The sequence below is a fragment of the Hypomesus transpacificus genome, chromosome 3, assembly GCF_021917145.1.
Source record: "Hypomesus transpacificus isolate Combined female chromosome 3, fHypTra1, whole genome shotgun sequence".
Lineage (NCBI taxonomy): Eukaryota > Metazoa > Chordata > Actinopteri > Osmeriformes > Osmeridae > Hypomesus > Hypomesus transpacificus.
In genome coordinates, this window is record NC_061062.1 from 5,071,811 (window position 1) to 5,090,073 (window position 18,263).

The window sequence follows — 18,263 nt, forward strand, 5'->3', positions numbered from 1 at the left end:
CACACAGTTTGAGGACCCTTTCGCCCGAACAGGGACTTGAACCCTGGACCCTCAGATTAAAAGTCTGATGCTCTGCCGACTGAGCTATCCGGGCTCTGGAAAGGCAGGGAACACTGAGCCCTTCGGGGAACCTCTGCATGTACATCTCCTTCGCTACACAGACCCCTAAGGATCGCATGGCGAATCCACACAGGTCAATCGTCGGGGGCTCAGTGGCGCAATGGATAGCGCATTGGACTTCTAGGCAGGTGGAGGAAAAGCCATTCAAAGGTTGTGGGTTCGAGTCCCACCAAAGTCGTTCACTCTTTTGCTCCCGTCGACCGATCGCGGGAAGAGTTATTTGCGCGGCCTCTCCTCCTCCTCTTCTTCACGGGACTCCTGGCACTCGTCTCCCGGCGTTTCCGTCCGTCTTCCGGTCCTCCCATTTTTCGGTCCTGTTTCCGTAAAGGCAGGGTCTCTGTGGCGCAATTGGCTAGCGCGTTCGGCTGTTAACCGAAAGGATGGTGGTTCGAGCCCACCCAGGGACGAATGTGTAGTTGTTTTCCTCTGTTGTGTGTCTTGCCTGTGTGACAATGAGCTGTACCGCCGTCGGAGCTGGAAAATGTCTGAAAAAAATGCAGTCCTCCGCTCTACCAACTGAGCTGTCAAAGGGCGAGCAGGGGATCTTTTATTTGCGAGGAAGGCATGCCATCCCCCATTTTGGGCAAAACGTTCTAAGGTGGCTTTCGAAGATGCTGTCGACCCCACCTTAAAACGCCCACTCGAAGAGAAAACAGAAGGCTGAGCCCGTCTCTGCTGACAGAGCAAGGCGCCGTGGCTTAGTTGGTCAAAGCGCCTGTCTAGTAAACAGGAGATCCTGAGTTCAAATCTCAGCGGTGCCTTTTTAGGCTCAAGTTTGCATCCTTTGTCTCAAAGTCATGGGGTGCAACGGAGACAAAGGTTGCGTGCCACAAGTCACGCTCCGTGGTTTGAACACACAGCTCACACAGGGACTTGAAAGCCGGACCCTCCCCATTAAAAGCTTCCATTGTTACCTTAAAGTCAGGTACATAAGAGAGACAACTTAGGCCTGCTTCATCCCGCGCTGCCACACAGTTTGAGGACCCTTTCGCCCGAACAGGGACTTGAACCCTGGACCCTCAGATTAAAAGTCTGATGCTCTGCCGACTGAGCTATCCGGGCTCTGGAAAGGCAGGGAACACTGAGCCCTTCGGGGAACCTCTGCATGTACATCTCCTTCGCTACACAGACCCCTAAGGATCGCATGGCGAATCCACACAGGTCAATCGTCGGGGGCTCAGTGGCGCAATGGATAGCGCATTGGACTTCTAGGCAGGTGGAGGAAAAGCCATTCAAAGGTTGTGGGTTCGAGTCCCACCAAAGTCGTTCACTCTTTTGCTCCCGTCGACCGATCGCGGGAAGAGTTATTTGCGCGGCCTCTCCTCCTCCTCTTCTTCACGGGACTCCTGGCACTCGTCTCCCGGCGTTTCCGTCCGTCTTCCGGTCCTCCCATTTTTCGGTCCTGTTTCCGTAAAGGCAGGGTCTCTGTGGCGCAATTGGCTAGCGCGTTCGGCTGTTAACCGAAAGGATGGTGGTTCGAGCCCACCCAGGGACGAATGTGTAGTTGTTTTCCTCTGTTGTGTGTCTTGCCTGTGTGACAATGAGCTGTACCGCCGTCGGAGCTGGAAAATGTCTGAAAAAAATGCAGTCCTCCGCTCTACCAACTGAGCTGTCAAAGGGCGAGCAGGGGATCTTTTATTTGCGAGGAAGGCATGCCATCCCCCATTTTGGGCAAAACGTTCTAAGGTGGCTTTCGAAGATGCTGTCGACCCCACCTTAAAACGCCCACTCGAAGAGAAAACAGAAGGCTGAGCCCGTCTCTGCTGACAGAGCAAGGCGCCGTGGCTTAGTTGGTCAAAGCGCCTGTCTAGTAAACAGGAGATCCTGAGTTCAAATCTCAGCGGTGCCTTTTTAGGCTCAAGTTTGCATCCTTTGTCTCAAAGTCATGGGGTGCAACGGAGACAAAGGTTGCGTGCCACAAGTCACGCTCCGTGGTTTGAACACACAGCTCACACAGGGACTTGAAAGCCGGACCCTCCCCATTAAAAGCTTCCATTGTTACCTTAAAGTCAGGTACATAAGAGAGACAACTTAGGCCTGCTTCATCCCGCGCTGCCACACAGTTTGAGGACCCTTTCGCCCGAACAGGGACTTGAACCCTGGACCCTCAGATTAAAAGTCTGATGCTCTGCCGACTGAGCTATCCGGGCTCTGGAAAGGCAGGGAACACTGAGCCCTTCGGGGAACCTCTGCATGTACATCTCCTTCGCTACACAGACCCCTAAGGATCGCATGGCGAATCCACACAGGTCAATCGTCGGGGGCTCAGTGGCGCAATGGATAGCGCATTGGACTTCTAGGCAGGTGGAGGAAAAGCCATTCAAAGGTTGTGGGTTCGAGTCCCACCAAAGTCGTTCACTCTTTTGCTCCCGTCGACCGATCGCGGGAAGAGTTATTTGCGCGGCCTCTCCTCCTCCTCTTCTTCACGGGACTCCTGGCACTCGTCTCCCGGCGTTTCCGTCCGTCTTCCGGTCCTCCCATTTTTCGGTCCTGTTTCCGTAAAGGCAGGGTCTCTGTGGCGCAATTGGCTAGCGCGTTCGGCTGTTAACCGAAAGGATGGTGGTTCGAGCCCACCCAGGGACGAATGTGTAGTTGTTTTCCTCTGTTGTGTGTCTTGCCTGTGTGACAATGAGCTGTACCGCCGTCGGAGCTGGAAAATGTCTGAAAAAAATGCAGTCCTCCGCTCTACCAACTGAGCTGTCAAAGGGCGAGCAGGGGATCTTTTATTTGCGAGGAAGGCATGCCATCCCCCATTTTGGGCAAAACGTTCTAAGGTGGCTTTCGAAGATGCTGTCGACCCCACCTTAAAACGCCCACTCGAAGAGAAAACAGAAGGCTGAGCCCGTCTCTGCTGACAGAGCAAGGCGCCGTGGCTTAGTTGGTCAAAGCGCCTGTCTAGTAAACAGGAGATCCTGAGTTCAAATCTCAGCGGTGCCTTTTTAGGCTCAAGTTTGCATCCTTTGTCTCAAAGTCATGGGGTGCAACGGAGACAAAGGTTGCGTGCCACAAGTCACGCTCCGTGGTTTGAACACACAGCTCACACAGGGACTTGAAAGCCGGACCCTCCCCATTAAAAGCTTCCATTGTTACCTTAAAGTCAGGTACATAAGAGAGACAACTTAGGCCTGCTTCATCCCGCGCTGCCACACAGTTTGAGGACCCTTTCGCCCGAACAGGGACTTGAACCCTGGACCCTCAGATTAAAAGTCTGATGCTCTGCCGACTGAGCTATCCGGGCTCTGGAAAGGCAGGGAACACTGAGCCCTTCGGGGAACCTCTGCATGTACATCTCCTTCGCTACACAGACCCCTAAGGATCGCATGGCGAATCCACACAGGTCAATCGTCGGGGGCTCAGTGGCGCAATGGATAGCGCATTGGACTTCTAGGCAGGTGGAGGAAAAGCCATTCAAAGGTTGTGGGTTCGAGTCCCACCAAAGTCGTTCACTCTTTTGCTCCCGTCGACCGATCGCGGGAAGAGTTATTTGCGCGGCCTCTCCTCCTCCTCTTCTTCACGGGACTCCTGGCACTCGTCTCCCGGCGTTTCCGTCCGTCTTCCGGTCCTCCCATTTTTCGGTCCTGTTTCCGTAAAGGCAGGGTCTCTGTGGCGCAATTGGCTAGCGCGTTCGGCTGTTAACCGAAAGGATGGTGGTTCGAGCCCACCCAGGGACGAATGTGTAGTTGTTTTCCTCTGTTGTGTGTCTTGCCTGTGTGACAATGAGCTGTACCGCCGTCGGAGCTGGAAAATGTCTGAAAAAAATGCAGTCCTCCGCTCTACCAACTGAGCTGTCAAAGGGCGAGCAGGGGATCTTTTATTTGCGAGGAAGGCATGCCATCCCCCATTTTGGGCAAAACGTTCTAAGGTGGCTTTCGAAGATGCTGTCGACCCCACCTTAAAACGCCCACTCGAAGAGAAAACAGAAGGCTGAGCCCGTCTCTGCTGACAGAGCAAGGCGCCGTGGCTTAGTTGGTCAAAGCGCCTGTCTAGTAAACAGGAGATCCTGAGTTCAAATCTCAGCGGTGCCTTTTTAGGCTCAAGTTTGCATCCTTTGTCTCAAAGTCATGGGGTGCAACGGAGACAAAGGTTGCGTGCCACAAGTCACGCTCCGTGGTTTGAACACACAGCTCACACAGGGACTTGAAAGCCGGACCCTCCCCATTAAAAGCTTCCATTGTTACCTTAAAGTCAGGTACATAAGAGAGACAACTTAGGCCTGCTTCATCCCGCGCTGCCACACAGTTTGAGGACCCTTTCGCCCGAACAGGGACTTGAACCCTGGACCCTCAGATTAAAAGTCTGATGCTCTGCCGACTGAGCTATCCGGGCTCTGGAAAGGCAGGGAACACTGAGCCCTTCGGGGAACCTCTGCATGTACATCTCCTTCGCTACACAGACCCCTAAGGATCGCATGGCGAATCCACACAGGTCAATCGTCGGGGGCTCAGTGGCGCAATGGATAGCGCATTGGACTTCTAGGCAGGTGGAGGAAAAGCCATTCAAAGGTTGTGGGTTCGAGTCCCACCAAAGTCGTTCACTCTTTTGCTCCCGTCGACCGATCGCGGGAAGAGTTATTTGCGCGGCCTCTCCTCCTCCTCTTCTTCACGGGACTCCTGGCACTCGTCTCCCGGCGTTTCCGTCCGTCTTCCGGTCCTCCCATTTTTCGGTCCTGTTTCCGTAAAGGCAGGGTCTCTGTGGCGCAATTGGCTAGCGCGTTCGGCTGTTAACCGAAAGGATGGTGGTTCGAGCCCACCCAGGGACGAATGTGTAGTTGTTTTCCTCTGTTGTGTGTCTTGCCTGTGTGACAATGAGCTGTACCGCCGTCGGAGCTGGAAAATGTCTGAAAAAAATGCAGTCCTCCGCTCTACCAACTGAGCTGTCAAAGGGCGAGCAGGGGATCTTTTATTTGCGAGGAAGGCATGCCATCCCCCATTTTGGGCAAAACGTTCTAAGGTGGCTTTCGAAGATGCTGTCGACCCCACCTTAAAACGCCCACTCGAAGAGAAAACAGAAGGCTGAGCCCGTCTCTGCTGACAGAGCAAGGCGCCGTGGCTTAGTTGGTCAAAGCGCCTGTCTAGTAAACAGGAGATCCTGAGTTCAAATCTCAGCGGTGCCTTTTTAGGCTCAAGTTTGCATCCTTTGTCTCAAAGTCATGGGGTGCAACGGAGACAAAGGTTGCGTGCCACAAGTCACGCTCCGTGGTTTGAACACACAGCTCACACAGGGACTTGAAAGCCGGACCCTCCCCATTAAAAGCTTCCATTGTTACCTTAAAGTCAGGTACATAAGAGAGACAACTTAGGCCTGCTTCATCCCGCGCTGCCACACAGTTTGAGGACCCTTTCGCCCGAACAGGGACTTGAACCCTGGACCCTCAGATTAAAAGTCTGATGCTCTGCCGACTGAGCTATCCGGGCTCTGGAAAGGCAGGGAACACTGAGCCCTTCGGGGAACCTCTGCATGTACATCTCCTTCGCTACACAGACCCCTAAGGATCGCATGGCGAATCCACACAGGTCAATCGTCGGGGGCTCAGTGGCGCAATGGATAGCGCATTGGACTTCTAGGCAGGTGGAGGAAAAGCCATTCAAAGGTTGTGGGTTCGAGTCCCACCAAAGTCGTTCACTCTTTTGCTCCCGTCGACCGATCGCGGGAAGAGTTATTTGCGCGGCCTCTCCTCCTCCTCTTCTTCACGGGACTCCTGGCACTCGTCTCCCGGCGTTTCCGTCCGTCTTCCGGTCCTCCCATTTTTCGGTCCTGTTTCCGTAAAGGCAGGGTCTCTGTGGCGCAATTGGCTAGCGCGTTCGGCTGTTAACCGAAAGGATGGTGGTTCGAGCCCACCCAGGGACGAATGTGTAGTTGTTTTCCTCTGTTGTGTGTCTTGCCTGTGTGACAATGAGCTGTACCGCCGTCGGAGCTGGAAAATGTCTGAAAAAAATGCAGTCCTCCGCTCTACCAACTGAGCTGTCAAAGGGCGAGCAGGGGATCTTTTATTTGCGAGGAAGGCATGCCATCCCCCATTTTGGGCAAAACGTTCTAAGGTGGCTTTCGAAGATGCTGTCGACCCCACCTTAAAACGCCCACTCGAAGAGAAAACAGAAGGCTGAGCCCGTCTCTGCTGACAGAGCAAGGCGCCGTGGCTTAGTTGGTCAAAGCGCCTGTCTAGTAAACAGGAGATCCTGAGTTCAAATCTCAGCGGTGCCTTTTTAGGCTCAAGTTTGCATCCTTTGTCTCAAAGTCATGGGGTGCAACGGAGACAAAGGTTGCGTGCCACAAGTCACGCTCCGTGGTTTGAACACACAGCTCACACAGGGACTTGAAAGCCGGACCCTCCCCATTAAAAGCTTCCATTGTTACCTTAAAGTCAGGTACATAAGAGAGACAACTTAGGCCTGCTTCATCCCGCGCTGCCACACAGTTTGAGGACCCTTTCGCCCGAACAGGGACTTGAACCCTGGACCCTCAGATTAAAAGTCTGATGCTCTGCCGACTGAGCTATCCGGGCTCTGGAAAGGCAGGGAACACTGAGCCCTTCGGGGAACCTCTGCATGTACATCTCCTTCGCTACACAGACCCCTAAGGATCGCATGGCGAATCCACACAGGTCAATCGTCGGGGGCTCAGTGGCGCAATGGATAGCGCATTGGACTTCTAGGCAGGTGGAGGAAAAGCCATTCAAAGGTTGTGGGTTCGAGTCCCACCAAAGTCGTTCACTCTTTTGCTCCCGTCGACCGATCGCGGGAAGAGTTATTTGCGCGGCCTCTCCTCCTCCTCTTCTTCACGGGACTCCTGGCACTCGTCTCCCGGCGTTTCCGTCCGTCTTCCGGTCCTCCCATTTTTCGGTCCTGTTTCCGTAAAGGCAGGGTCTCTGTGGCGCAATTGGCTAGCGCGTTCGGCTGTTAACCGAAAGGATGGTGGTTCGAGCCCACCCAGGGACGAATGTGTAGTTGTTTTCCTCTGTTGTGTGTCTTGCCTGTGTGACAATGAGCTGTACCGCCGTCGGAGCTGGAAAATGTCTGAAAAAAATGCAGTCCTCCGCTCTACCAACTGAGCTGTCAAAGGGCGAGCAGGGGATCTTTTATTTGCGAGGAAGGCATGCCATCCCCCATTTTGGGCAAAACGTTCTAAGGTGGCTTTCGAAGATGCTGTCGACCCCACCTTAAAACGCCCACTCGAAGAGAAAACAGAAGGCTGAGCCCGTCTCTGCTGACAGAGCAAGGCGCCGTGGCTTAGTTGGTCAAAGCGCCTGTCTAGTAAACAGGAGATCCTGAGTTCAAATCTCAGCGGTGCCTTTTTAGGCTCAAGTTTGCATCCTTTGTCTCAAAGTCATGGGGTGCAACGGAGACAAAGGTTGCGTGCCACAAGTCACGCTCCGTGGTTTGAACACACAGCTCACACAGGGACTTGAAAGCCGGACCCTCCCCATTAAAAGCTTCCATTGTTACCTTAAAGTCAGGTACATAAGAGAGACAACTTAGGCCTGCTTCATCCCGCGCTGCCACACAGTTTGAGGACCCTTTCGCCCGAACAGGGACTTGAACCCTGGACCCTCAGATTAAAAGTCTGATGCTCTGCCGACTGAGCTATCCGGGCTCTGGAAAGGCAGGGAACACTGAGCCCTTCGGGGAACCTCTGCATGTACATCTCCTTCGCTACACAGACCCCTAAGGATCGCATGGCGAATCCACACAGGTCAATCGTCGGGGGCTCAGTGGCGCAATGGATAGCGCATTGGACTTCTAGGCAGGTGGAGGAAAAGCCATTCAAAGGTTGTGGGTTCGAGTCCCACCAAAGTCGTTCACTCTTTTGCTCCCGTCGACCGATCGCGGGAAGAGTTATTTGCGCGGCCTCTCCTCCTCCTCTTCTTCACGGGACTCCTGGCACTCGTCTCCCGGCGTTTCCGTCCGTCTTCCGGTCCTCCCATTTTTCGGTCCTGTTTCCGTAAAGGCAGGGTCTCTGTGGCGCAATTGGCTAGCGCGTTCGGCTGTTAACCGAAAGGATGGTGGTTCGAGCCCACCCAGGGACGAATGTGTAGTTGTTTTCCTCTGTTGTGTGTCTTGCCTGTGTGACAATGAGCTGTACCGCCGTCGGAGCTGGAAAATGTCTGAAAAAAATGCAGTCCTCCGCTCTACCAACTGAGCTGTCAAAGGGCGAGCAGGGGATCTTTTATTTGCGAGGAAGGCATGCCATCCCCCATTTTGGGCAAAACGTTCTAAGGTGGCTTTCGAAGATGCTGTCGACCCCACCTTAAAACGCCCACTCGAAGAGAAAACAGAAGGCTGAGCCCGTCTCTGCTGACAGAGCAAGGCGCCGTGGCTTAGTTGGTCAAAGCGCCTGTCTAGTAAACAGGAGATCCTGAGTTCAAATCTCAGCGGTGCCTTTTTAGGCTCAAGTTTGCATCCTTTGTCTCAAAGTCATGGGGTGCAACGGAGACAAAGGTTGCGTGCCACAAGTCACGCTCCGTGGTTTGAACACACAGCTCACACAGGGACTTGAAAGCCGGACCCTCCCCATTAAAAGCTTCCATTGTTACCTTAAAGTCAGGTACATAAGAGAGACAACTTAGGCCTGCTTCATCCCGCGCTGCCACACAGTTTGAGGACCCTTTCGCCCGAACAGGGACTTGAACCCTGGACCCTCAGATTAAAAGTCTGATGCTCTGCCGACTGAGCTATCCGGGCTCTGGAAAGGCAGGGAACACTGAGCCCTTCGGGGAACCTCTGCATGTACATCTCCTTCGCTACACAGACCCCTAAGGATCGCATGGCGAATCCACACAGGTCAATCGTCGGGGGCTCAGTGGCGCAATGGATAGCGCATTGGACTTCTAGGCAGGTGGAGGAAAAGCCATTCAAAGGTTGTGGGTTCGAGTCCCACCAAAGTCGTTCACTCTTTTGCTCCCGTCGACCGATCGCGGGAAGAGTTATTTGCGCGGCCTCTCCTCCTCCTCTTCTTCACGGGACTCCTGGCACTCGTCTCCCGGCGTTTCCGTCCGTCTTCCGGTCCTCCCATTTTTCGGTCCTGTTTCCGTAAAGGCAGGGTCTCTGTGGCGCAATTGGCTAGCGCGTTCGGCTGTTAACCGAAAGGATGGTGGTTCGAGCCCACCCAGGGACGAATGTGTAGTTGTTTTCCTCTGTTGTGTGTCTTGCCTGTGTGACAATGAGCTGTACCGCCGTCGGAGCTGGAAAATGTCTGAAAAAAATGCAGTCCTCCGCTCTACCAACTGAGCTGTCAAAGGGCGAGCAGGGGATCTTTTATTTGCGAGGAAGGCATGCCATCCCCCATTTTGGGCAAAACGTTCTAAGGTGGCTTTCGAAGATGCTGTCGACCCCACCTTAAAACGCCCACTCGAAGAGAAAACAGAAGGCTGAGCCCGTCTCTGCTGACAGAGCAAGGCGCCGTGGCTTAGTTGGTCAAAGCGCCTGTCTAGTAAACAGGAGATCCTGAGTTCAAATCTCAGCGGTGCCTTTTTAGGCTCAAGTTTGCATCCTTTGTCTCAAAGTCATGGGGTGCAACGGAGACAAAGGTTGCGTGCCACAAGTCACGCTCCGTGGTTTGAACACACAGCTCACACAGGGACTTGAAAGCCGGACCCTCCCCATTAAAAGCTTCCATTGTTACCTTAAAGTCAGGTACATAAGAGAGACAACTTAGGCCTGCTTCATCCCGCGCTGCCACACAGTTTGAGGACCCTTTCGCCCGAACAGGGACTTGAACCCTGGACCCTCAGATTAAAAGTCTGATGCTCTGCCGACTGAGCTATCCGGGCTCTGGAAAGGCAGGGAACACTGAGCCCTTCGGGGAACCTCTGCATGTACATCTCCTTCGCTACACAGACCCCTAAGGATCGCATGGCGAATCCACACAGGTCAATCGTCGGGGGCTCAGTGGCGCAATGGATAGCGCATTGGACTTCTAGGCAGGTGGAGGAAAAGCCATTCAAAGGTTGTGGGTTCGAGTCCCACCAAAGTCGTTCACTCTTTTGCTCCCGTCGACCGATCGCGGGAAGAGTTATTTGCGCGGCCTCTCCTCCTCCTCTTCTTCACGGGACTCCTGGCACTCGTCTCCCGGCGTTTCCGTCCGTCTTCCGGTCCTCCCATTTTTCGGTCCTGTTTCCGTAAAGGCAGGGTCTCTGTGGCGCAATTGGCTAGCGCGTTCGGCTGTTAACCGAAAGGATGGTGGTTCGAGCCCACCCAGGGACGAATGTGTAGTTGTTTTCCTCTGTTGTGTGTCTTGCCTGTGTGACAATGAGCTGTACCGCCGTCGGAGCTGGAAAATGTCTGAAAAAAATGCAGTCCTCCGCTCTACCAACTGAGCTGTCAAAGGGCGAGCAGGGGATCTTTTATTTGCGAGGAAGGCATGCCATCCCCCATTTTGGGCAAAACGTTCTAAGGTGGCTTTCGAAGATGCTGTCGACCCCACCTTAAAACGCCCACTCGAAGAGAAAACAGAAGGCTGAGCCCGTCTCTGCTGACAGAGCAAGGCGCCGTGGCTTAGTTGGTCAAAGCGCCTGTCTAGTAAACAGGAGATCCTGAGTTCAAATCTCAGCGGTGCCTTTTTAGGCTCAAGTTTGCATCCTTTGTCTCAAAGTCATGGGGTGCAACGGAGACAAAGGTTGCGTGCCACAAGTCACGCTCCGTGGTTTGAACACACAGCTCACACAGGGACTTGAAAGCCGGACCCTCCCCATTAAAAGCTTCCATTGTTACCTTAAAGTCAGGTACATAAGAGAGACAACTTAGGCCTGCTTCATCCCGCGCTGCCACACAGTTTGAGGACCCTTTCGCCCGAACAGGGACTTGAACCCTGGACCCTCAGATTAAAAGTCTGATGCTCTGCCGACTGAGCTATCCGGGCTCTGGAAAGGCAGGGAACACTGAGCCCTTCGGGGAACCTCTGCATGTACATCTCCTTCGCTACACAGACCCCTAAGGATCGCATGGCGAATCCACACAGGTCAATCGTCGGGGGCTCAGTGGCGCAATGGATAGCGCATTGGACTTCTAGGCAGGTGGAGGAAAAGCCATTCAAAGGTTGTGGGTTCGAGTCCCACCAAAGTCGTTCACTCTTTTGCTCCCGTCGACCGATCGCGGGAAGAGTTATTTGCGCGGCCTCTCCTCCTCCTCTTCTTCACGGGACTCCTGGCACTCGTCTCCCGGCGTTTCCGTCCGTCTTCCGGTCCTCCCATTTTTCGGTCCTGTTTCCGTAAAGGCAGGGTCTCTGTGGCGCAATTGGCTAGCGCGTTCGGCTGTTAACCGAAAGGATGGTGGTTCGAGCCCACCCAGGGACGAATGTGTAGTTGTTTTCCTCTGTTGTGTGTCTTGCCTGTGTGACAATGAGCTGTACCGCCGTCGGAGCTGGAAAATGTCTGAAAAAAATGCAGTCCTCCGCTCTACCAACTGAGCTGTCAAAGGGCGAGCAGGGGATCTTTTATTTGCGAGGAAGGCATGCCATCCCCCATTTTGGGCAAAACGTTCTAAGGTGGCTTTCGAAGATGCTGTCGACCCCACCTTAAAACGCCCACTCGAAGAGAAAACAGAAGGCTGAGCCCGTCTCTGCTGACAGAGCAAGGCGCCGTGGCTTAGTTGGTCAAAGCGCCTGTCTAGTAAACAGGAGATCCTGAGTTCAAATCTCAGCGGTGCCTTTTTAGGCTCAAGTTTGCATCCTTTGTCTCAAAGTCATGGGGTGCAACGGAGACAAAGGTTGCGTGCCACAAGTCACGCTCCGTGGTTTGAACACACAGCTCACACAGGGACTTGAAAGCCGGACCCTCCCCATTAAAAGCTTCCATTGTTACCTTAAAGTCAGGTACATAAGAGAGACAACTTAGGCCTGCTTCATCCCGCGCTGCCACACAGTTTGAGGACCCTTTCGCCCGAACAGGGACTTGAACCCTGGACCCTCAGATTAAAAGTCTGATGCTCTGCCGACTGAGCTATCCGGGCTCTGGAAAGGCAGGGAACACTGAGCCCTTCGGGGAACCTCTGCATGTACATCTCCTTCGCTACACAGACCCCTAAGGATCGCATGGCGAATCCACACAGGTCAATCGTCGGGGGCTCAGTGGCGCAATGGATAGCGCATTGGACTTCTAGGCAGGTGGAGGAAAAGCCATTCAAAGGTTGTGGGTTCGAGTCCCACCAAAGTCGTTCACTCTTTTGCTCCCGTCGACCGATCGCGGGAAGAGTTATTTGCGCGGCCTCTCCTCCTCCTCTTCTTCACGGGACTCCTGGCACTCGTCTCCCGGCGTTTCCGTCCGTCTTCCGGTCCTCCCATTTTTCGGTCCTGTTTCCGTAAAGGCAGGGTCTCTGTGGCGCAATTGGCTAGCGCGTTCGGCTGTTAACCGAAAGGATGGTGGTTCGAGCCCACCCAGGGACGAATGTGTAGTTGTTTTCCTCTGTTGTGTGTCTTGCCTGTGTGACAATGAGCTGTACCGCCGTCGGAGCTGGAAAATGTCTGAAAAAAATGCAGTCCTCCGCTCTACCAACTGAGCTGTCAAAGGGCGAGCAGGGGATCTTTTATTTGCGAGGAAGGCATGCCATCCCCCATTTTGGGCAAAACGTTCTAAGGTGGCTTTCGAAGATGCTGTCGACCCCACCTTAAAACGCCCACTCGAAGAGAAAACAGAAGGCTGAGCCCGTCTCTGCTGACAGAGCAAGGCGCCGTGGCTTAGTTGGTCAAAGCGCCTGTCTAGTAAACAGGAGATCCTGAGTTCAAATCTCAGCGGTGCCTTTTTAGGCTCAAGTTTGCATCCTTTGTCTCAAAGTCATGGGGTGCAACGGAGACAAAGGTTGCGTGCCACAAGTCACGCTCCGTGGTTTGAACACACAGCTCACACAGGGACTTGAAAGCCGGACCCTCCCCATTAAAAGCTTCCATTGTTACCTTAAAGTCAGGTACATAAGAGAGACAACTTAGGCCTGCTTCATCCCGCGCTGCCACACAGTTTGAGGACCCTTTCGCCCGAACAGGGACTTGAACCCTGGACCCTCAGATTAAAAGTCTGATGCTCTGCCGACTGAGCTATCCGGGCTCTGGAAAGGCAGGGAACACTGAGCCCTTCGGGGAACCTCTGCATGTACATCTCCTTCGCTACACAGACCCCTAAGGATCGCATGGCGAATCCACACAGGTCAATCGTCGGGGGCTCAGTGGCGCAATGGATAGCGCATTGGACTTCTAGGCAGGTGGAGGAAAAGCCATTCAAAGGTTGTGGGTTCGAGTCCCACCAAAGTCGTTCACTCTTTTGCTCCCGTCGACCGATCGCGGGAAGAGTTATTTGCGCGGCCTCTCCTCCTCCTCTTCTTCACGGGACTCCTGGCACTCGTCTCCCGGCGTTTCCGTCCGTCTTCCGGTCCTCCCATTTTTCGGTCCTGTTTCCGTAAAGGCAGGGTCTCTGTGGCGCAATTGGCTAGCGCGTTCGGCTGTTAACCGAAAGGATGGTGGTTCGAGCCCACCCAGGGACGAATGTGTAGTTGTTTTCCTCTGTTGTGTGTCTTGCCTGTGTGACAATGAGCTGTACCGCCGTCGGAGCTGGAAAATGTCTGAAAAAAATGCAGTCCTCCGCTCTACCAACTGAGCTGTCAAAGGGCGAGCAGGGGATCTTTTATTTGCGAGGAAGGCATGCCATCCCCCATTTTGGGCAAAACGTTCTAAGGTGGCTTTCGAAGATGCTGTCGACCCCACCTTAAAACGCCCACTCGAAGAGAAAACAGAAGGCTGAGCCCGTCTCTGCTGACAGAGCAAGGCGCCGTGGCTTAGTTGGTCAAAGCGCCTGTCTAGTAAACAGGAGATCCTGAGTTCAAATCTCAGCGGTGCCTTTTTAGGCTCAAGTTTGCATCCTTTGTCTCAAAGTCATGGGGTGCAACGGAGACAAAGGTTGCGTGCCACAAGTCACGCTCCGTGGTTTGAACACACAGCTCACACAGGGACTTGAAAGCCGGACCCTCCCCATTAAAAGCTTCCATTGTTACCTTAAAGTCAGGTACATAAGAGAGACAACTTAGGCCTGCTTCATCCCGCGCTGCCACACAGTTTGAGGACCCTTTCGCCCGAACAGGGACTTGAACCCTGGACCCTCAGATTAAAAGTCTGATGCTCTGCCGACTGAGCTATCCGGGCTCTGGAAAGGCAGGGAACACTGAGCCCTTCGGGGAACCTCTGCATGTACATCTCCTTCGCTACACAGACCCCTAAGGATCGCATGGCGAATCCACACAGGTCAATCGTCGGGGGCTCAGTGGCGCAATGGATAGCGCATTGGACTTCTAGGCAGGTGGAGGAAAAGCCATTCAAAGGTTGTGGGTTCGAGTCCCACCAAAGTCGTTCACTCTTTTGCTCCCGTCGACCGATCGCGGGAAGAGTTATTTGCGCGGCCTCTCCTCCTCCTCTTCTTCACGGGACTCCTGGCACTCGTCTCCCGGCGTTTCCGTCCGTCTTCCGGTCCTCCCATTTTTCGGTCCTGTTTCCGTAAAGGCAGGGTCTCTGTGGCGCAATTGGCTAGCGCGTTCGGCTGTTAACCGAAAGGATGGTGGTTCGAGCCCACCCAGGGACGAATGTGTAGTTGTTTTCCTCTGTTGTGTGTCTTGCCTGTGTGACAATGAGCTGTACCGCCGTCGGAGCTGGAAAATGTCTGAAAAAAATGCAGTCCTCCGCTCTACCAACTGAGCTGTCAAAGGGCGAGCAGGGGATCTTTTATTTGCGAGGAAGGCATGCCATCCCCCATTTTGGGCAAAACGTTCTAAGGTGGCTTTCGAAGATGCTGTCGACCCCACCTTAAAACGCCCACTCGAAGAGAAAACAGAAGGCTGAGCCCGTCTCTGCTGACAGAGCAAGGCGCCGTGGCTTAGTTGGTCAAAGCGCCTGTCTAGTAAACAGGAGATCCTGAGTTCAAATCTCAGCGGTGCCTTTTTAGGCTCAAGTTTGCATCCTTTGTCTCAAAGTCATGGGGTGCAACGGAGACAAAGGTTGCGTGCCACAAGTCACGCTCCGTGGTTTGAACACACAGCTCACACAGGGACTTGAAAGCCGGACCCTCCCCATTAAAAGCTTCCATTGTTACCTTAAAGTCAGGTACATAAGAGAGACAACTTAGGCCTGCTTCATCCCGCGCTGCCACACAGTTTGAGGACCCTTTCGCCCGAACAGGGACTTGAACCCTGGACCCTCAGATTAAAAGTCTGATGCTCTGCCGACTGAGCTATCCGGGCTCTGGAAAGGCAGGGAACACTGAGCCCTTCGGGGAACCTCTGCATGTACATCTCCTTCGCTACACAGACCCCTAAGGATCGCATGGCGAATCCACACAGGTCAATCGTCGGGGGCTCAGTGGCGCAATGGATAGCGCATTGGACTTCTAGGCAGGTGGAGGAAAAGCCATTCAAAGGTTGTGGGTTCGAGTCCCACCAAAGTCGTTCACTCTTTTGCTCCCGTCGACCGATCGCGGGAAGAGTTATTTGCGCGGCCTCTCCTCCTCCTCTTCTTCACGGGACTCCTGGCACTCGTCTCCCGGCGTTTCCGTCCGTCTTCCGGTCCTCCCATTTTTCGGTCCTGTTTCCGTAAAGGCAGGGTCTCTGTGGCGCAATTGGCTAGCGCGTTCGGCTGTTAACCGAAAGGATGGTGGTTCGAGCCCACCCAGGGACGAATGTGTAGTTGTTTTCCTCTGTTGTGTGTCTTGCCTGTGTGACAATGAGCTGTACCGCCGTCGGAGCTGGAAAATGTCTGAAAAAAATGCAGTCCTCCGCTCTACCAACTGAGCTGTCAAAGGGCGAGCAGGGGATCTTTTATTTGCGAGGAAGGCATGCCATCCCCCATTTTGGGCAAAACGTTCTAAGGTGGCTTTCGAAGATGCTGTCGACCCCACCTTAAAACGCCCACTCGAAGAGAAAACAGAAGGCTGAGCCCGTCTCTGCTGACAGAGCAAGGCGCCGTGGCTTAGTTGGTCAAAGCGCCTGTCTAGTAAACAGGAGATCCTGAGTTCAAATCTCAGCGGTGCCTTTTTAGGCTCAAGTTTGCATCCTTTGTCTCAAAGTCATGGGGTGCAACGGAGACAAAGGTTGCGTGCCACAAGTCACGCTCCGTGGTTTGAACACACAGCTCACACAGGGACTTGAAAGCCGGACCCTCCCCATTAAAAGCTTCCATTGTTACCTTAAAGTCAGGTACATAAGAGAGACAACTTAGGCCTGCTTCATCCCGCGCTGCCACACAGTTTGAGGACCCTTTCGCCCGAACAGGGACTTGAACCCTGGACCCTCAGATTAAAAGTCTGATGCTCTGCCGACTGAGCTATCCGGGCTCTGGAAAGGCAGGAAACACTGAGCCCTTCGGGGAACCTCTGCATGTACATCTCCTTCGCTACACAGACCCCTAAGGATCGCATGGCGAATCCACACAGGTCAATCGTCGGGGGCTCAGTGGCGCAATGGATAGCGCATTGGACTTCTAGGCAGGTGGAGGAAAAGCCATTCAAAGGTTGTGGGTTCGAGTCCCACCAAAGTCGTTCACTCTTTTGCTCCCGTCGACCGATCGCGGGAAGAGTTATTTGCGCGGCCTCTCCTCCTCCTCTTCTTCACGGGACTCCTGGCACTCGTCTCCCGGCGTTTCCGTCCGTCTTCCGGTCCTCCCATTTTTCGGTCCTGTTTCCGTAAAGGCAGGGTCTCTGTGGCGCAATTGGCTAGCGCGTTCGGCTGTTAACCGAAAGGATGGTGGTTCGAGCCCACCCAGGGACGAATGTGTAGTTGTTTTCCTCTGTTGTGTGTCTTGCCTGTGTGACAATGAGCTGTACCGCCGTCGGAGCTGGAAAATGTCTGAAAAAAATGCAGTCCTCCGCTCTACCAACTGAGCTGTCAAAGGGCGAGCGAGCGAGCGGGCTATCTTTTATTTGCGAGGAAGGCATGCCATCCCCCATTTTGGGCATAACGTTCTAAGGTGGCTTTCGAAGATGCTGTCGACCCCACCTTAAAGCGCCCACTCGAAGAGAAAACAGAAGGCTGAGCCCGTCTCTGCTGACAGAGCAAGGCGCCGTGGCTTAGTTGGTCAAAGCGCCTGTCTAGTAAACAGGAGATCCTGAGTTCAAATCTCAGCAGTGCCTTTTTAGGCTCAAGTTTGCATCCTTTGTCTCAAAGTCATGGGGTGCAACGGAGACAAAGGTTGCGTGCCACAAGTCACGCTCCGTGGTTTGAACACACAGCTCACACAGGGACTTGAAAGCCGGACCCTCCCCATTAAAATCTTCCATTGTTACCTTAAAGTCAGGTACATAAGAGAGACAACTAAGGCTACTCTACCAAGTGTCATTGTTATTTGGTTAGTTAGAAAAAAATTATAAGAGTAATTGATAAAGAGTTATTGGCCGCGTTTCCCAGATTCGTTAAGAAGCTCTTAAGCGCTAAGAGCTTCTTAGGAGCGTTCTAAGAGCGCTGTGATAGAAGGACGTGTTTCCCAGAGTCATTCTTAGCTTAAGAAGATCTTTCACTAAGAAGGAAATGTAAGATCAGCTTGACCCACTCTTAACAGCCTTCTTAGCGACCAAACACTCACTGCAGCCGCGTCATGGAAAGTTATATCTGACACAAAGTAATACTAAAACCATGCATGATGATAAATGTGTGCCCACAGCTGCAGAACAAGAAAAATAATAGCATAAGAAAAAAAATAACGATATAAAAATCAATAATTGCCCATGTTCCTGTGGCTACATAAATAAAATGAATCATCATTACTATCACTCATTACGTTTTCACAAACATTCGGCATCTGCATGAGTTTACATTAGATATAAAAACATCAACGACCCTGTGGTATTTCACAGATATCAGGGAAACTGACAGGTGTAATTGAACTCGGCTGGAACTTCATCAAGAGATCGAGGCTCGTCACGTTAGTGTCACCCCACATCCGGAGGGCAACCCACTGTAATTTTGCCCTCAGCCTTTGCCCTGGATCCGTGCTGGATTGGGAGGAAACATTACGCTGCCATCAACACCCAGGTGGCAGTGGACCATGATGGCCTCGTCACGGACATCGTTGCCAGGTGGCCAGGAGGCACACACGACAGCTTTGTGTGGGCCAAATCAGCTGTGGCTGAGGCTGGCTGAGGAGAGTTCGGCAGGAGCATCTTCCTCGGGGACAGTGGCTACCCTCTC

At 53.3% G+C, this 18,263-nt stretch overlaps 48 non-coding genes across 48 annotated transcripts; 32 read left to right on the top strand and 16 right to left on the bottom strand.

The window, feature by feature from the left end:
• Nucleotides 1-21: 21 nt before the first annotated feature.
• Nucleotides 22-94, bottom strand: trnak-uuu. The gene has a single exon. It is a non-coding gene; the product is annotated as a tRNA-Lys (tRNA).
• Nucleotides 95-453: 359 nt separating this feature from the next.
• Nucleotides 454-527, top strand: trnan-guu. The gene has a single exon. It is a non-coding gene; the product is annotated as a tRNA-Asn (tRNA).
• A 280-nt stretch (nt 528-807) lies between these two features.
• Nucleotides 808-881, top strand: trnat-agu. Its single transcript has one exon. It is a non-coding gene; the product is annotated as a tRNA-Thr (tRNA).
• A 228-nt stretch (nt 882-1,109) lies between these two features.
• Nucleotides 1,110-1,182, bottom strand: trnak-uuu. Its single transcript has one exon. It is a non-coding gene; the product is annotated as a tRNA-Lys (tRNA).
• Nucleotides 1,183-1,541: 359 nt separating this feature from the next.
• On the top strand, nt 1,542-1,615 carry trnan-guu. Its single transcript has one exon. It is a non-coding gene; the product is annotated as a tRNA-Asn (tRNA).
• Nucleotides 1,616-1,895: 280 nt separating this feature from the next.
• Nucleotides 1,896-1,969, top strand: trnat-agu. Its single transcript has one exon. It is a non-coding gene; the product is annotated as a tRNA-Thr (tRNA).
• A 228-nt stretch (nt 1,970-2,197) lies between these two features.
• Nucleotides 2,198-2,270, bottom strand: trnak-uuu. The gene has a single exon. It is a non-coding gene; the product is annotated as a tRNA-Lys (tRNA).
• Nucleotides 2,271-2,629: 359 nt separating this feature from the next.
• Nucleotides 2,630-2,703, top strand: trnan-guu. Its single transcript has one exon. It is a non-coding gene; the product is annotated as a tRNA-Asn (tRNA).
• A 280-nt stretch (nt 2,704-2,983) lies between these two features.
• Nucleotides 2,984-3,057, top strand: trnat-agu. Its single transcript has one exon. It is a non-coding gene; the product is annotated as a tRNA-Thr (tRNA).
• Nucleotides 3,058-3,285: 228 nt separating this feature from the next.
• trnak-uuu lies at nt 3,286-3,358 on the bottom strand. Its single transcript has one exon. It is a non-coding gene; the product is annotated as a tRNA-Lys (tRNA).
• Nucleotides 3,359-3,717: 359 nt separating this feature from the next.
• trnan-guu lies at nt 3,718-3,791 on the top strand. Its single transcript has one exon. It is a non-coding gene; the product is annotated as a tRNA-Asn (tRNA).
• Nucleotides 3,792-4,071: 280 nt separating this feature from the next.
• trnat-agu lies at nt 4,072-4,145 on the top strand. Its single transcript has one exon. It is a non-coding gene; the product is annotated as a tRNA-Thr (tRNA).
• Nucleotides 4,146-4,373: 228 nt separating this feature from the next.
• On the bottom strand, nt 4,374-4,446 carry trnak-uuu. Its single transcript has one exon. It is a non-coding gene; the product is annotated as a tRNA-Lys (tRNA).
• Nucleotides 4,447-4,805: 359 nt separating this feature from the next.
• Nucleotides 4,806-4,879, top strand: trnan-guu. Its single transcript has one exon. It is a non-coding gene; the product is annotated as a tRNA-Asn (tRNA).
• A 280-nt stretch (nt 4,880-5,159) lies between these two features.
• On the top strand, nt 5,160-5,233 carry trnat-agu. Its single transcript has one exon. It is a non-coding gene; the product is annotated as a tRNA-Thr (tRNA).
• A 228-nt stretch (nt 5,234-5,461) lies between these two features.
• Nucleotides 5,462-5,534, bottom strand: trnak-uuu. The gene has a single exon. It is a non-coding gene; the product is annotated as a tRNA-Lys (tRNA).
• A 359-nt stretch (nt 5,535-5,893) lies between these two features.
• Nucleotides 5,894-5,967, top strand: trnan-guu. The gene has a single exon. It is a non-coding gene; the product is annotated as a tRNA-Asn (tRNA).
• A 280-nt stretch (nt 5,968-6,247) lies between these two features.
• Nucleotides 6,248-6,321, top strand: trnat-agu. The gene has a single exon. It is a non-coding gene; the product is annotated as a tRNA-Thr (tRNA).
• Nucleotides 6,322-6,549: 228 nt separating this feature from the next.
• On the bottom strand, nt 6,550-6,622 carry trnak-uuu. Its single transcript has one exon. It is a non-coding gene; the product is annotated as a tRNA-Lys (tRNA).
• Nucleotides 6,623-6,981: 359 nt separating this feature from the next.
• On the top strand, nt 6,982-7,055 carry trnan-guu. The gene has a single exon. It is a non-coding gene; the product is annotated as a tRNA-Asn (tRNA).
• Nucleotides 7,056-7,335: 280 nt separating this feature from the next.
• On the top strand, nt 7,336-7,409 carry trnat-agu. Its single transcript has one exon. It is a non-coding gene; the product is annotated as a tRNA-Thr (tRNA).
• Nucleotides 7,410-7,637: 228 nt separating this feature from the next.
• trnak-uuu lies at nt 7,638-7,710 on the bottom strand. Its single transcript has one exon. It is a non-coding gene; the product is annotated as a tRNA-Lys (tRNA).
• A 359-nt stretch (nt 7,711-8,069) lies between these two features.
• Nucleotides 8,070-8,143, top strand: trnan-guu. Its single transcript has one exon. It is a non-coding gene; the product is annotated as a tRNA-Asn (tRNA).
• Nucleotides 8,144-8,423: 280 nt separating this feature from the next.
• On the top strand, nt 8,424-8,497 carry trnat-agu. Its single transcript has one exon. It is a non-coding gene; the product is annotated as a tRNA-Thr (tRNA).
• Nucleotides 8,498-8,725: 228 nt separating this feature from the next.
• trnak-uuu lies at nt 8,726-8,798 on the bottom strand. Its single transcript has one exon. It is a non-coding gene; the product is annotated as a tRNA-Lys (tRNA).
• A 359-nt stretch (nt 8,799-9,157) lies between these two features.
• Nucleotides 9,158-9,231, top strand: trnan-guu. The gene has a single exon. It is a non-coding gene; the product is annotated as a tRNA-Asn (tRNA).
• A 280-nt stretch (nt 9,232-9,511) lies between these two features.
• Nucleotides 9,512-9,585, top strand: trnat-agu. The gene has a single exon. It is a non-coding gene; the product is annotated as a tRNA-Thr (tRNA).
• A 228-nt stretch (nt 9,586-9,813) lies between these two features.
• Nucleotides 9,814-9,886, bottom strand: trnak-uuu. The gene has a single exon. It is a non-coding gene; the product is annotated as a tRNA-Lys (tRNA).
• Nucleotides 9,887-10,245: 359 nt separating this feature from the next.
• Nucleotides 10,246-10,319, top strand: trnan-guu. Its single transcript has one exon. It is a non-coding gene; the product is annotated as a tRNA-Asn (tRNA).
• Nucleotides 10,320-10,599: 280 nt separating this feature from the next.
• Nucleotides 10,600-10,673, top strand: trnat-agu. Its single transcript has one exon. It is a non-coding gene; the product is annotated as a tRNA-Thr (tRNA).
• A 228-nt stretch (nt 10,674-10,901) lies between these two features.
• On the bottom strand, nt 10,902-10,974 carry trnak-uuu. Its single transcript has one exon. It is a non-coding gene; the product is annotated as a tRNA-Lys (tRNA).
• A 359-nt stretch (nt 10,975-11,333) lies between these two features.
• Nucleotides 11,334-11,407, top strand: trnan-guu. The gene has a single exon. It is a non-coding gene; the product is annotated as a tRNA-Asn (tRNA).
• A 280-nt stretch (nt 11,408-11,687) lies between these two features.
• On the top strand, nt 11,688-11,761 carry trnat-agu. The gene has a single exon. It is a non-coding gene; the product is annotated as a tRNA-Thr (tRNA).
• Nucleotides 11,762-11,989: 228 nt separating this feature from the next.
• trnak-uuu lies at nt 11,990-12,062 on the bottom strand. The gene has a single exon. It is a non-coding gene; the product is annotated as a tRNA-Lys (tRNA).
• A 359-nt stretch (nt 12,063-12,421) lies between these two features.
• trnan-guu lies at nt 12,422-12,495 on the top strand. Its single transcript has one exon. It is a non-coding gene; the product is annotated as a tRNA-Asn (tRNA).
• A 280-nt stretch (nt 12,496-12,775) lies between these two features.
• Nucleotides 12,776-12,849, top strand: trnat-agu. The gene has a single exon. It is a non-coding gene; the product is annotated as a tRNA-Thr (tRNA).
• Nucleotides 12,850-13,077: 228 nt separating this feature from the next.
• Nucleotides 13,078-13,150, bottom strand: trnak-uuu. Its single transcript has one exon. It is a non-coding gene; the product is annotated as a tRNA-Lys (tRNA).
• Nucleotides 13,151-13,509: 359 nt separating this feature from the next.
• trnan-guu lies at nt 13,510-13,583 on the top strand. The gene has a single exon. It is a non-coding gene; the product is annotated as a tRNA-Asn (tRNA).
• Nucleotides 13,584-13,863: 280 nt separating this feature from the next.
• On the top strand, nt 13,864-13,937 carry trnat-agu. Its single transcript has one exon. It is a non-coding gene; the product is annotated as a tRNA-Thr (tRNA).
• Nucleotides 13,938-14,165: 228 nt separating this feature from the next.
• On the bottom strand, nt 14,166-14,238 carry trnak-uuu. The gene has a single exon. It is a non-coding gene; the product is annotated as a tRNA-Lys (tRNA).
• Nucleotides 14,239-14,597: 359 nt separating this feature from the next.
• On the top strand, nt 14,598-14,671 carry trnan-guu. The gene has a single exon. It is a non-coding gene; the product is annotated as a tRNA-Asn (tRNA).
• Nucleotides 14,672-14,951: 280 nt separating this feature from the next.
• Nucleotides 14,952-15,025, top strand: trnat-agu. Its single transcript has one exon. It is a non-coding gene; the product is annotated as a tRNA-Thr (tRNA).
• Nucleotides 15,026-15,253: 228 nt separating this feature from the next.
• Nucleotides 15,254-15,326, bottom strand: trnak-uuu. The gene has a single exon. It is a non-coding gene; the product is annotated as a tRNA-Lys (tRNA).
• A 359-nt stretch (nt 15,327-15,685) lies between these two features.
• Nucleotides 15,686-15,759, top strand: trnan-guu. The gene has a single exon. It is a non-coding gene; the product is annotated as a tRNA-Asn (tRNA).
• Nucleotides 15,760-16,039: 280 nt separating this feature from the next.
• trnat-agu lies at nt 16,040-16,113 on the top strand. Its single transcript has one exon. It is a non-coding gene; the product is annotated as a tRNA-Thr (tRNA).
• A 228-nt stretch (nt 16,114-16,341) lies between these two features.
• trnak-uuu lies at nt 16,342-16,414 on the bottom strand. Its single transcript has one exon. It is a non-coding gene; the product is annotated as a tRNA-Lys (tRNA).
• Nucleotides 16,415-16,773: 359 nt separating this feature from the next.
• Nucleotides 16,774-16,847, top strand: trnan-guu. Its single transcript has one exon. It is a non-coding gene; the product is annotated as a tRNA-Asn (tRNA).
• A 288-nt stretch (nt 16,848-17,135) lies between these two features.
• On the top strand, nt 17,136-17,209 carry trnat-agu. Its single transcript has one exon. It is a non-coding gene; the product is annotated as a tRNA-Thr (tRNA).
• The last annotated feature ends 1,054 nt before the right edge of the window (nt 17,210-18,263 follow it).